Below are 13,778 nucleotides of genomic sequence, written 5' to 3' on the forward strand. Positions count from 1 at the left end.
TGGGACCATTTCCCAGCATCCTTGGCTCTGGCCCTCTTTTCGGATGTGTCTTTTCCTGGCATGGCTGGCCGCCAGAGCTGGGATGCACAGCTTTCTGAGGGATGGTTTGCAAACCTTGCCTTTGAAATCTCTCTAGAAATCATGGCTACGGAGAGGTGTGAGCTTAGTGCTGAGGGCAGCCTTCCAGCAGGCTTTGGAGACCCACCTACACGCCTTGGAGGCCCCAGCTTTGTCTGGTGGTTTAGCAGTTTGGCTCCATCATGGCCCCTCTCAGGGTTCTAAGACGAAGAACAGAATACCTTCCCTGTGTTGCTGTGTTGACCTCCGTCCTTCCTAGGCTGCTTCCTCCTCTTCTTACCACTCCTGTGCCCTCATTTCCACAACTCAGCGAGCCTGCTCCTGGGACCCAGGGGTCCAACCAAGTACAGTTGTTGGGCTCCCATCTGCTTGCTCTTGGTGCAGAAATAGGACCCCATTTGGAGGAGGTGTCCAATAGTGTGGATGAGGGGTTTCTAGCAGACAGGCCATATGATCTTCCCTCAGGGAACACCCTTGCATTTGCAGGAGAGACCTTAGAAAAGTTGAAATTCTATGTTCCCTGTTCGTCATCCCAGTTATTCAGCTTCTCCAGAGGGAACCAGTCCATGCTGGTGCCCTGTAGCCCGACTAGCAGCAGAAGAACAAGGGAGGAGATGACCTGAGGAAGGATGTTAGCTCTGTCACGATGGCTCGTCTTGGGTGTCACCTTGACTACATCTGGAATCAACTAAAACCCAAGTAGCTGGGCACACCTGTAGAGGGATTTTCAGATCTTTTGAGGTAGGAGGTCCTACCCTAAATCTGGATCGTTTGTGGTCAGAAGGTCCACCCTGAATGTGGGCCCACATAAAAGAACATGGAAGAAGGAAGCTTTTGCTTTGTGCCTGCTTGCCCTTACTCTCGCTGGCAACTTCATCACACTATGGTTGAGGCATTTCTTTCTTTCTTTTTTTTTTTTTTTAAAGATTTATTTATTTATTATGTATACAACATTCTACCTCTATGTATGCCTACAGGCCAGAAGAGGACACCAGATCTCATTACAGATGACTGTGAGCCACCATGTGGTTGCCGGGAATTGAACTCAGGACCCCTGGAAAAGCAGTCAGTGCTCTTAACCTCTGAGCCATCTCTCCAGCCCCGGTTGAGGCATTTCTTTGCTGGGATTAGAACCTACTTCTTTGGGATTCCAATGGGGACTGAAGACCAGCTAAGACATCCAACCCTGTGGACTCAACAGCTACCGCATTCTTTCCATTGAGAAACCGTCATTGCTGGACTAGCCAGATCACAGTCTGTAAGCTGCTTTGAGAAAGCATGCACTTGTGCGTACGTGTGCAAGTGCTCATGCATATGCGTGCGCGTGCACACACACACACACAAGTGCATGCACACATTCATTCTATCAGTTCTGTTCCTGATTAGTACAACAATTCATCCTGACTAGTACAACAGGCCGCGTCCTTCTTCATTGTTATCTGCTCTCTGGACCAGTCCTGATCTACAGATGGGGGAAGCGAAGGTCAGAGCACAGCCCTGCCCAGCTTCCAAGCCTGCAGCTCCCTTCGGACACTATAGACACTACGCAGCACTGTCTCTACCCCATGATTATCTCCAGATCTCAGTTCTACTGCATTCTGTCTCTCCCTGATGATTATCTCCAGACCTTCAGTTCTGTTAGTCAGCAACTCCCTGCAGATGGGATTGCCTGGTGACTAAGGCAGCGAAGAAAGGGGGAGGCGAGACTTCTATTTTGTCTGGTTAAAAACCCTTGCAGCCGTTGTTTGCTTGTTCATTTGAAATGATCTTGGGTGTGGTGCTTGGAAGGGGACCCAGATGTCTGGCAGGAACTTTTCATTTCTGGAACGAGAAGAACCACCAGACCTCCAGCTGCAGAGCCAGAGGTTGCCCTTGACTCTGGAGCTCAGTAAGCATAGCTGCCCAGCCATCCAGGCTATGCTCTCCTGGGGTTTGCTGGTTCATGAAAGAGACTACCACTGGGTCTGGAGAGATGGCTCAGTGATGAGAGCACTGGACGCTCTTCCAGAGGACCTGGGTTTGATTCCCAACACTCACATGGCTGCCCACAGCCGTCTATATCTTCATTCCTAGGGGATCTGAGACCGCGCTCTTCTTGCCTCCTTGGACACTGTGCACATGTGGAGCACAGATATGCATGCAGGCAAAAATGCACATACACATGCTAATTAGTTAGAACAGAGTGTTTCTAACGCCTGTGCATGCAGGCAAAATACATATACACATAAGAATAAGCTAATTAGTTAGAACAGAGTGTTTCTAACGCCCGTGCTTTGGGAGAGGTGAGAGCACCCCAAAGTCATACCCAGCACTTTCTTTCACTCCACTGCTTCCGGATCTGCCCCAAGCCTTTGTTTCTCCGTGTGTAAGTTGGAAAAGCACATGATGCATTCTGACGACTCTTTCCCCCACCTCCACTTAACTTCCACCCCATCAATACTGAATGAAAATAAAGAACTACAAGGAGGGCATGGCTGCTCCTCGGTGTGGTGCAGGAGGAAGTTCACTGTAGATATGGGGGAGAGCATGGCCAGAGACAGAGGCATCTGGGCGAGGCCAGCGTGAGCATGGTCAGACGGGGGTAGGCCATGTGAGGAGAGAGGGAGAGCAAGAGAGAAAGCATTGACCAAGGAAGGGCAGCCTGGGCCAAGAGATTGGCATAACCAAAATGGCTGAGTTATACAGGGGCCAGAGAAGCTGCGGGGAAGGGAACGGAGAAGTTTAGGGTAGGGGATGGGGTATGTCACCCAAGAGGACCCTGTAACAGGCAGGGACTGAGGAATTCTGGGAGAACCTGGTGCTGCTGGGAGGTTTACAGCTAGTAACTACCCACCTACTGGGGCGTGGCCTCATAGACTATTTACCCAGATCCAGAAGTGTGTCCGGCCCCTTCTTTCATCCCTCTGGTCACCCCCATGATAGCTATTTACCATATTGCAGTGTACACTTCTACCTCTGATCAAGATATTTATACATTGTTTACATTTGGAGGTCATTGTCCTCATTTATTACACAGTTGTTTATTGTCTTAGTCTTTAAGTTATATAGGTATTAAGAATTATAGATCAATAGTCATCTATGTTTGTCATACTTATAGTTAGACTAATCAGATTCTTTAGATACATAGAGATTATATTCTGCATAGATAGATAATCTTCAACCTCTTCCAAGAGCTGTAGAAAATGGCATTTAAATAACTCAGAGTTCTGTTGAAGTGAGACACAATTGCTCCTGGCAGCACCGATCTATTCCCGAGAGAATGTTGAGCACCAAAGACACTCCACTTGGAGCTTGTTTTCTTCCTGGCAAGACGGGCCTTTGGGCAAGGAACTGCCCATACCTCAACCACTGACAAAATACACAGTATCTGGAAATGGATAAGCAGGACTGTCAAATCTTGCCAAGACAGGGTAAGACAGTTTTGAAATTTTTTTGCCTTTGAAAATAATCTGTCAGTTATTCTAGGCCTTAGCCAAAGTTGGTTGCTTCAACGTTGCAAATGAGACTTTGAGTGATTGCCCAGGTAGCCAGTTGTCTCTGTGATTTGTTGCATGTTTTGGAAGTTGTTTGATTGCACTTCCAAATCACTCAGCTAACATTTCCCTTCTCCGATCTTCGTTGGGGTTGAAGACTAGATAAATGTAGTTACTTTCCTCTCATGTCTTGGCCAAGTTATTTATTATACAAGACTTAAGCTAGTTAGAATAGGATATTTGTTCTTATTGTATATAATTTTGTATTAGGTTTAGAACTCTTATTTAAACAAAAGGGGGAGGTGCTGCGGGAAGGTTTACAGCTACTAACACCCACCTACTGGGGTGTGGCCTCATAGACTATTTACCTGGATGTGAAAGCATGTCCAGCCCTTTCTCTCATCCCCCCTGGTTCCTGCTTGGCTAGATCGGATTGTTTTGGATCTCATCTCCATCCGCCATTCAAGCAGAGAATCCTGGTTTTGTAAGTTTTCCCCCTAAATAAATAACTGTCTATCTCTCAGTTCTGAGTCAGTGTGAGATTTCTTTTAAGTGCCTGATATCTCTACCATCAACCTGGCAGCCAGCATCAGCTTTAGTATGCTAATAAGCACCTTAGTTTGACATTTGTACCAGGTGTGAGACCTAACAAATACCATCTCCTCAAACCTCTTTCCTACTTTCATGACTTTTGGTTTTATTTTAGGATTTTGTTTAATCAGAGCCATCTGTGTGATCATTGAGTTGGTTTGGGTTGGAACTGTCCATTGGAGTACGGTGGGATCACTATTAGGTACACAATTGGAGACAATGACTCCCCTTCTTCCTGAGTCTATCAATAGCAAATAGTTTATTCTTTTCTTTTTTCTTTTTGTTTCGCTTTGGTTTGTTTTGGTTTTTCGAGACAGGGTTTCTCTGTAGTTTTTGGAGCCTGTCCTGGAACTAGCTCTTGTAGACCAGGCTGGCCTTGAACTCACAGTGATCTGCCTGCCTCTGCCTCCCGAGTGCTAGGATTAAAGGTGTGCACCACCACCACCACTGCCACCTGGCTCACAAATAGTTTTTTCAAGGAGGCGTGCCCCTCACAGCCCCTTCACCATCCATGCCTGACTGATAGCCTTTTGTTTAGAGCAGCAAAGTATTTGGAAGAGCCATGTTACCAGAAACAACCCCCATAAGGGTGACTTCGGTGATCTGAAGTTCATGGAAGTGTTGAATGTCCTGTTGAAACTTCATCTCAACCTTGCTGGTAGTAAGAGGTGGGGCCACCCCTTCTTTATGAATGGACTAGCACTTTCTGCTTGCCTTGGGCTGATGGGAACTAGCTCAGTCTCTTCTTTGCCCTTCACTCTTCTGCCCCATGAGGACACAGTGGTCCTCCATTCTGGAGGATGCAGCAATGGACACCATTCTGGAAGCAGAGAAATGGGACCCTTCTAGGCGCTGAATCTGCCGGCACGTTGTTCTGGGACTTCCAGCTGATAGAACAGTAAGGAAATAAATTCATCTTTATAAGCCATCCACTCAGTGATCATTTGTTACAATAACACATTCACATTGATACATGAGGTTAGGAAATTGAATTTCGATTTGGAGCAGATTCCAGAAGGTGTGGCGTGGAGGCATGGCTCTGTGAGTGTGACCAAGTCCTTTAAGGACACCTAAGCAAGCCACCCCAAGTGATTGCATTATGGAGATCACATGTGGTCCCCTCCACGATGAATGGAGCAGCCAGCTGCCCTAATGTTATGCAAATAGGTGCTTGAGACTTGGGATAAAAATTCCAGCAAACGCATCCTAGGGATTCCGAAAGTGCTGATCACTGAGAATGAAGACAAGAGGGGAGAAAATGTGCCGGAGGGGAGCAGGGCTGCAGTGACTCAAAAGGTGGTTCTGCCGGGCTGTCACTGTTGCCCATGACCCTAAGACCGGAGATGAGCTAGAAAAATTGGAATGAAATTGAATTATGGGGCAAAGAAAGTAACATTTCTAAATTACCATGTCCTTAGGATAATGCTATTGTAAGCACACAGGCAAGTGTGAAAGTTATCAGTAGTTACCTAACGTCCTCAGACACTTTAAAAGGCTATGTATTCAGCCAGAATCCTTGGCTTCTCCTCGTGGGGATGCAAGGAACCATCCCACTGGGGACTTGTCTTACATGTGGGTGCCGCAGCAGATGCGCTGGTGTCTTTCCAACACCCTGATTTGCAACGGCTAGCGTTTGTCACTTTGTCCCAGGGCTTTCTGGCTTTTTCCAGCTGCCTGCACTGGGGACATCCATCTGGAAATGCCAGGGAGACACCTCAGGAAGACTCGGGGTATAAATTCCTAGCTTCACTGTATATGGGTAAGCCTGTGCTGGGGTCTGCTCTCCAGGGTCGAAGTCCTAGCTGTGACCCACTTGACTCCTCTCCCCTGGTAGCGAACGTGGCTTCTCTGTCCCCCTTCCTGGAACTCTCAGGAGTCCCTCCAAATAAAGGGAATTGACTCCAATCCTGGGCTAGGTCAGCTTCTAGGGACAGTTGCTCTGCGACAAGATCCGTGCGCCATTTTGATGAAAATCAGGAGTGTCGCCTTGTCCCTTCTGTCCTCAGAGGTGAGGTCTGGTCAGACACTCATTCTGACTGTTTTGTCTCAAAACAATCTTAACTGCCCCCACCACCCCAGCCCCCATTAGAGGCTTGAGCAGCTTAGTCAAAAATTGGTCCATCCAGAGCAATTAAAAGCTTCCTTTGCCAGACCTTCGGGATTTCTGTCTGATCAATGAGAAGCCCCAGAGCTGGAAAACAGCCGAAACCAAGAACAGTAATTGCCTCTTAGCTGTGTCGCCCAGCCAGGCACCAGGGAGGCCTGCTCCTAAGGCAGACTTCCCACTAGTTTTCCAGCCTCTAAACCAGATTCTGTGAATATTTGCGGGCAGCTCCTCCTGCTAGTTCATGAACCCCAGTAACGTGTTTTTTTTAAAAATTATGGTTATGATTAATAGTGAAATAAAAGCAATGGGAACCGCGTCGATTACATTAATGACGTGCTACCGTCTGTGCCAAGAACACCACGTGCATCCGCTCAGCTGAGTTAGTGATAGCAGGAAGACTATCATTCCTCTCTCTGGATCATGTGGTAGTGACTCAGGCTCAGAGGGCTGAAGCCCTCTTTCGGAGAGCACACAGCTAGGAGGTAGGTTACAAACCCGGAAAGTTTGGTTTCAAAGTCTGGGTTTGGAAGTGTCTGGCTTTTCCCACCAGGAGGAAAGTGGGTATCAACATCTGCCTTAGCCAGAGTTCTGGAGAGGAACAGAACTGATGGAATGAACAGCGCCTTTGTCAGGCCTTCTCTTGCTGTGAAGAGACATCATGACCAACAGCAGCCTGGGGAGGAAAGGGTTTATTTCATCTTACAGCTTATAGTTCATCCCCCAGAGAAGCCAGCACAGGAACTCAAGGCAGGAACCTGGAGGCAAGGACTGACATAGGGGCCAGGGAGGAGTGCTGCCTACTGCCATGCTCCCCACGACTCGCTCAGATTGCTTTCTTATACACCCCAGGACCCCCAGCCAAGGGGTGGTATCACCCTCACTGGACTGGACTCTTCCATTAATCACGAGTTAAGAAAATGCAGTATAGACTTGTCCACAGGAGAATCTTATGGAGACGTTTTCTCAATTAAGAGTCCCTTCTTCCCAATGATGCAAATCTGTGTTAAATTGACAAACACGAGACAAGACAAATATAGAATACAGAAGGGATTGACTAGATTTGTTTACATGATCTAGACTTGGTAGCCCAGCAATGACTGTACACTGGAGAGGCTGCAGGAGCAGGGAACGAAAGTACACAGGAAAAAGCCATGTTTTTTTTTCCCCTCTGACCTTTTCCAGCGGAAGACACAGCCCACTCTGGGGAAAAGTCTCTATGATCAATTCGTTCTTTCAGGAAATGTCCTCTCAAACAGTCCAGAAGCCTGTCTTAGTTGGCTCCAGATCAAGTGAAGTTGACAACCAAAATTACCCCTCAATGTGGGAATTGCAGCCCTGAGTTACATTTCCCTGCCCCCATTTGAGGTGCTTATCTGCAAAGAAAACATAATAACTTCCCTCTGCTCCTGGAGTTGGGTAAGGAAGTTTGAGTGCACGTGATCATTCCTTGATCCCTGCTGGGGTCAGGTGACAGTCCCTTCGCAGCCCCGTCCTCATTTGGTGCCATGGTATAAAAGCTAGCCCCAGCAGAACAATAAAGAAGCTGTTCCACCTCAACCTCGTGCTCTGTGAATTAATTCAACCTGGACACCCTCCGCCGAGACTCTTGGTTCCAGCCCGCGCTGGCACGCTGGCGCAGTACCTCAAACCTCTTTGCTTGACTTCACTGCCTTCACCCTAAACTCACGCTTCTTAGAGTTTGTTCCCATGTTCTTCCTCCTTTCTTCTCTCATTGGTGGAGAGTTTCTACAGATCTCCAATGACCAGCATAGTCACCAGGATGATGTGTCCCCACGGAGACAGCCCCCAGAGATGCCCGTGTGGGTACAGCAACCCCCTTCCCTCTGCAGCTATACTGGGGACCCCTGAGTGGCGGTTTATCTAGCAAAGCAGGGCATTTGGAGAAAACACGTCACAGGTGAGCCAACTCTGAATGTCAAAGGCCAGGAGACTCAGGGGACCCAGGATCCAGAGAGTGGATAAAGGTTGAGGATAGTCTGTGAGGGCATCCTAGGAGGTTGTAGGGACCAGCCATCATTCACCATGTCACTTTGGTCACATCAGACCTCTGCTCCACTTCCTTCTCTGGGAAATAGGCTAATGGCTTAGGAAAACTGAGAGGCTCCTATCTTGCTCATAGATCTGTGAGCCACACCCCTGTCCTTTGCTCTGCATCTGACCACTTCCTCCATACCCTTAATCCTTCAGCACGTGAGGTGGCCCATTTGTGTGGCTGTGTGTCTACGGGAGGACTCAGCTGGAGCAAGCATCTGTAAAGCTAGTGAATGGGCACCTCTTTGTGTCTGCATTTTCACAGGCAGATGGAGCACAGTATTTCCCAGCCAGGGATGACCTTGCTCCCTTCCCACAAGACATCTGGAGATGGTAGATGACATTTTGACTGTCACATCTGGAAGAGGGAACTGTCAGCACTGAGGAGACAGAAGCTGGGGTGCTCCTGAATGCCCTGCAAGTTGCAAGGTGGTTCCCATGAAGAAGGTGGGCTTGGCCCATTATGTCACTAGTACGGAGCTTGCAAAACTAGGGGATGGGGATAAGAGGAAGGCCTGCTGGGTCCACGGACCCCATGGGCACCAGCAATGTGGCAGGCTGGTTTTGTTTCCTTCTTTAAAATTTTCCCCTAGCAATCAAGAACAGGAAATTTGTTAATTATGGCAGTTACGTCATTGAAGTCATCAAAGTCATCAAAATCAGTGTCCTCCTCCTCCTCTTTGTCTTTAAAGCAATTGATGTACTCGGTAAGAAATTTAGCACAGAAGGGGTCAGAAGAACACTTGAGGGAAAGTAAAGCTCTTGCACACTTATGCACCTTGGTCCCCACCTGATGTGGAACAGCCGTCAACTGATGTGGTGGTCACAACTGACTGTCAACTTGGCAGATCTAGAGTCACCTAGGAGACAAACCTATGGGCTGCCTCTGAGGGGATTTATATGTTGGGTTAACTGAGGTGGAAAGAGTCACCCTAAATACTGCTGGCACCACTCCCTGGACTGAAGTTCTACACTGAATAAAAGCCAGGAGAGCCAAGCAAACACCAGCATTCATCTCTCTCTGTATCCTGACTATGGATGACACGGGACCAGTGACTCCCCACTCTTGCTGTCAGGCTTTCCTCGCCCTGACAGACTGTACCCTCAAACTGTGAACCAGAATAAACCCTCCTTCCTTAAACCACTTTCAAGGTATTTTGTCCTGGTGGAAAGTAAGGAAGACAGCCTGCTTCTCAGTTCCCTTCTGGACAGGTTTTGCAGGCAGCCTGGTTGACGTCTTGGAGCAGACGGTAATGCGTTGCTGTGGGATTGTCTGGTGCATGACAGGATGCCCAGTGGCCCCTGGCCCTTCCTTCTGAGATGCTAGGATCACCTCTTAGTGGTGACAGATGTTGCCACATGTCCGCTAGGGAATAGTGGGGTCCTGGTTATAAACTATTATTCTAGACATATCCTTTACATAGTTACACACACACACACACACACACACACACACACACTACATTTTTCCAAGTTTCATTTTACTTGTGTGAGTGTGTGTGACATGTACAGTTAAGTGCATGTGTGTCGTGCTGCAAAGCGGAGATCAGAGGGCAACCTTTGGAAGTCAGTTCTTTCCACTGTGCGTTTTGAGGACAGAACTCAGGTCATCTACCAGGCATTGGGCAGCAAGCGTTTTAATCACTGAACCATCTCGCTGGCACTCAAAAATGCTTTGTTAGGATGCTTGGCACATATCTATTCCATGTTTTCTTTTCACTAGGGGACCGTTCGTTCGGTTCTGTAATCAGACAGACATAAGTGAAAGCCTGTGTATTTAATACAGTGAATTACTTCCATGCATATGGAAGAAATGTATCTTTTGACAAACATGATGTTAATTTCCCTACGATGCCCACTCAACACTGTAAACTGGGAGACTATTTTCTGAGGCTGCATACACATATTTATTGAAAGAATGGATTGCAGAGAATGAGCTGTTTAAATGCCCTGCAGGAACGGGTTATATATCCCACGGCATGAGTAGCATGTGTGAGCATCATAGTGGAGGTTGTTGGCTCCCACGTGCTCCCCCTACACAGTGCACAGGCTGGTCACAGTAATGCTGGCCTACTTATGGCCGTCTCTGCTTCATTCCTTCCATCAAGACTGGAGCAGGAATGATGGGGCAGGCAGGACTCGGGGATGTGTCTGTCACACCCCAGGGCCCCTCCCATATCTGTCCTGCTCTGTCAACACCTGACTTTTGTGACAGGTGGTGGCCTTGGTTCTGGAGAAAGTGCCTTTTCCAAGAAGGTGAGGGCAGCAATCCAGCGTGGGTGATCAGCCCAAAGTCCATTCTGGGTGATTCTGGGCAGCCTGCCCAGTTCCTTCCTGGAGTGCAGCTGACCTGGCATAGCCTCTGGATTTGATTTTCTGTTTCCTGGAGGGGGCATGGTTGGCTGCTGGCCATGTGGCCTGTGCCAGCCACCATTAGGGTCCACGCACAGAGCACACTCTACTTGTGGAGAGCCTGCTTGTCATGATTTCCTTTGGGTCTGAGGTAGAGTGAATGGGTATGGCAGGTAGAGGGGAATCTCCGGGGGAAAAGATGGTTGAGGGTTAAGACCGTGAAGAGTGCTGAGGCCCAGAGGGCTTAAGTGAGCATTTATCCGAACTGGGGCCGGGACTTGGGTCCTCTCCACATGGGTCTCTCTGGGATAATCTGACCACATCCCTCCCCATCAGTGATCTTTGTAGCAGTTGCATGAACAATTAAATGAGAAATATTAACTGCCTGGGAACCTCAGTGTCTCTTCACACGGTTCCGTCTCTATGGCTTTTAAATGTTTGGAGAGGCCAGAGTGCCACTGTGTAGCCCTACCTGGCCTGGAACTCTCTAGATACAGCAGGCTGGCCTCCAGCTCTTAGAGCTCCTCTTGCCATTGTCACCGAGTGCTGGAATCAAAGGTGTGAGTCACCACCCCTGGGTGGCTCTATATGGTAGATTTAAGAAAACCAGGATTGTTCCACGGTGGCTCTGGACTTCAGTGGTGTATTTCTTAAGAGAAGGACCTTGCAGGAGATGCCTGACTTTATCCAGTTACTGGGATCTGGTTGCCTGGAGTTTATAGTGGGCTCTTCCCTGCTGAGGGGGTGGCAGGACTCTAGCCGCACTCAGGGTGAAGGGACTTAGACTCCACTTCTCAGTGAGGATCCTGTCTGATTGTATAAGAGGGGGTAGGAAGGGCTGCCGGGGCTGTTTGGGGCGATACCACCTGCCACAGGCTGTAGTGGGTGAAGACAGGATGAAAACCAGTGACTTTCTGCAGGCCAGGAGCCCAGAAAGGTCTAGTTCCCAGGGACATTCTCTCTGAAGGGTCGCTTGACCGATCAGGTTTGGGGCAGGTTCAGAGTGTGTCTAGACACCACCTCTGCCCGTCTCTCCTGCGTCCACTGTGACTCACTGCCGGGAGCATTGGCTCAAATGGGAGAAGGGTGGTCAAACGTGCTTCCAAGCATTACACAGAAAATTCCAGATAGAAACGATTCAAAAGTTGAAAAGTTGCACATTGCTTTGACGAAATCTTACAACATCTGCTCCACCCTACCTGGAATGCAAACACCCCTTTGCTCAAACGGGTCCATGCTGTGCAAACCACCCACACGCTGGTGGTTAGCCACCCTGGCCCGCTTGGCCCTCAGAGTCACTGCTGCAAACTTGCCAGGCCTGTGCACATTTTCTTCACAGTGGCCCCCAAAGGCAAGGGCGGTGATCTGGGGATTGTATCAGAGGTGTGTGCATGTAGGGGAAAGCACAGTGTATGGGGTTGGCGCTAGAGATGTTTCAGGCATCTGCTGATGACCTTGGATGGTGTCCATGGTGGGCAGGGCTGACTGCTGTGTTGGCGTGCATTTGCTTAGCCCTCACGGCACCGCTAGCGACTTGGGTCATTCCAGGATCTCCTTCGCCTGCTTGGGTCCACCTGTCTGCCCTCCTTCTTCCCTTCCCACTGAGTCTATTCTTCCCTCTTGGTTGAAGAAATGACTGGCATCCTTGTATGGCCTCTTGTGGATGGGGACACCTCTGCTCCTTTGAGATGCTCTTGCTTAGTCTCTACTGGTCCCCGGTCACTTGGTTCTGTCAGTTCTTGTCTTGCTGTCCTGGGCTCTCACTGGCACTGGGCAGGATCTACACCTTCTCCTTTCTCCCAAGTTGACCCCTTCTCCTTGCTGCACACTCCAGCTTCTCACTCAGCCCTGTGGCCTCTTCTCTCCTTAGAAGTACAGATTGCATGACCCGTTTCCTGTCTCCCTGACTATCTCGTGAGCTCCGACTTCCCAGTTCCTTCCTGCTGGACAGCCGCTCTCGCTGACTATCACACCTATCTCAGACCCCCTGGACCAGGTCAGCCCAGCAAGCTTCTATGGTCACCTGCTCCTCCCCTGTCACAGAACAGCGCCATCCTGCCTGGGAAGACAACAGAGCAGCCTATAGATCGGATGCAGTTCACAGCAAGACACAAGAGCATTTGTTACAAACTCACTTAAAGTATGTGTGGACTAAGCTAGGCAATGCGATCCTGAGAAAAAGAGCTGGAGGCATTACAATGCCTGCCTTCAAATCCTGCTGGAAAATAGCACAGCAAGGAGGAAAATGAACACACAGACAGACAGACAGACAGACAGACCCGGGAAGCCAGAGGCAGGTCTGCACAGCTACCAGCAGAGGTGCCAAAACTACACTTTGAAGGGTGGACCGTCTGTTCAATTACTGGTTTCAGGAACATTGCTGGTCCATAGGTGGGAGAAAGAAGCCAGATCCCCATTGCTTACCATGTGTAAAAGCAGCTCAAAATGGACGGAAGATGTAAAAGTCAGACCGGAAGCTAGGAAACTTCTGGAGGGACCGGAGGCACTAAAAGAGGTTGAGCTGGGGAAAAAAAAAAATCAAGGGTGTGGATGTGGCCCTAAAAGCACAAAGGACAGAGGCCAAACCAGCCAAATGGGAAAGTGCAGTAAATCTAAAGCTCTTGTCCAGCAAAGGGAACAAATAGCTGATGCCAGAGACAGCTGGCGGAACAGAAGAAAATATTTGCAAACCATTTTATCTGGCAAGAGATTAAGTTCCAGTAAATATAATGAACTCAAACTTACCAGTTAAACCCTTAACAACCCTTTAAAAATAGGTGAATGAGTTGGACCTTAATCCCAGCACTCCAGAGACAGAGGCAGGTCGATCTCTGTGAGTTCGAGGCCAGCCTGGTCAACATTAGTGAGTTCCAGGACGGCCAGGGCTATGGAGAAAGATTCTGTCTCAAACAAGCAAACATAAATAGGCGAATAACTTGCTTATTTAACACTCAAAAGAGAATTTTCAGAGGACCAAGGAGCACAGGAAAAAGCACTTACCAACCAGGCAGGGTGGCACAGGTCTGTAGTTCAGCCCTTGGGAGGTTGAAAATGGAGGCTCCTTAGTTCAAAGTCAGCCTGAGATGCATAGCAAGATAGTTTCAAAAACAAGGTTGAGGGACTAA

The 13,778-nt window shown here is 48.7% G+C and overlaps 1 long non-coding RNA gene across 1 annotated transcript; it reads right to left on the reverse strand.

The window, feature by feature from the left end:
• Positions 1-3,079: 3,079 nt before the first annotated feature.
• Positions 3,080-13,206, reverse strand: LOC146892686 (uncharacterized). The gene is made up of 2 exons (XR_015004188.2): positions 13,078-13,206; positions 3,080-5,029 (listed from the first exon to the last, which is right to left on the reverse strand). It is a non-coding gene; the product is annotated as an uncharacterized LOC146892686 (long non-coding RNA).
• Positions 13,207-13,778: the final 572 nt, after the last annotated feature.

Source organism: Myodes glareolus, chromosome 10 (assembly GCF_982192425.1).
Source record: "Myodes glareolus chromosome 10, mMyoGla1.1, whole genome shotgun sequence".
Taxonomy (NCBI): domain Eukaryota; kingdom Metazoa; phylum Chordata; class Mammalia; order Rodentia; family Cricetidae; genus Myodes; species Myodes glareolus.